A 1,002-nucleotide genomic window follows, 5' to 3' on the forward strand; every position below is an offset into this window, starting at 1 on the left:
TTTTAACCTGCAGACTTCTGGCACAGTTTTATTTTATTGCTTGTCAACATAATAATAAATTCTGAAAAAGAAACAGCACCCGATGTAATCGCGTATGGTCACGTGTCCCGTTTGGAGCCATTCGGGAGTTTTGTTGCCTACGGCGACTTTTCGGGAGGATTCTCTTCTGCGAAATTATTTCAAATTCGCATTCATACAATCTCTTTGGAGCGTATGCTGTTCTAAGCATCCGCAAACCAGTGTATGAAGTGCTACACGTACAGAATAGTATCTGCTTCTATCGCATACTATTCCGGACAGTGGAAGTTTTAGAACAATCTCCACTGATATGCACCGTTAATCATTATCAACACATGTGTCTGTTATATTACGTGCGATGCTATGTACAACTCTTTTCTGTTATACTTTCATACCTGAATAACTCCTGACACGTGGTATCTTACTGATGGAGTGGAACAAAGCAAACATAAGTCATACCAAACTGCACCAGCTGAACCCTTCACTGCAACTCCGACCTCCACCCGTACTTCATCAACGTGAAGCCTCGCTTTTCATTCGTTCTTGGTTGGGGACTGCCTTTACGAAGATGTACAAAGCACTAACTGGAATGAGGTCTTCGGCACCGGAGAAAACATGGACAATCTGTTATTTCACTGCCCTCGATTCGCCTCGGAAAGAAGAAGGCGTTTTGACGCGTTACAATGACTGAGCCATCGGCCGCTCTCCGTGCACGTGCTGCTGGAACACCGCGCCCATCGCTCCTCGGCCCGCAAGGCAGCGAAGGCAATTTCGAGCTTCTTCAGGACGACAGGTTTATACGAACACGTCTAACCGGTGCCGCTGTTCCATCCGCATCAGCGCATTTATTGCTAATTTCTTTCTTTCCTTTCCACCTCTTTCCCGATCGTTTACAGCGAAAGCTGTTATGAGATCACAACAGCCGATTTTGGAGCCGTCGTTGTCCGCCGCCGGCGGTGTCCGTAACCGCTATCGCGCGAAATA

The sequence above is a fragment of the Rhipicephalus sanguineus genome, chromosome 11 (genome assembly GCF_013339695.2).
Source record: "Rhipicephalus sanguineus isolate Rsan-2018 chromosome 11, BIME_Rsan_1.4, whole genome shotgun sequence".
NCBI lineage: Eukaryota > Metazoa > Arthropoda > Arachnida > Ixodida > Ixodidae > Rhipicephalus > Rhipicephalus sanguineus.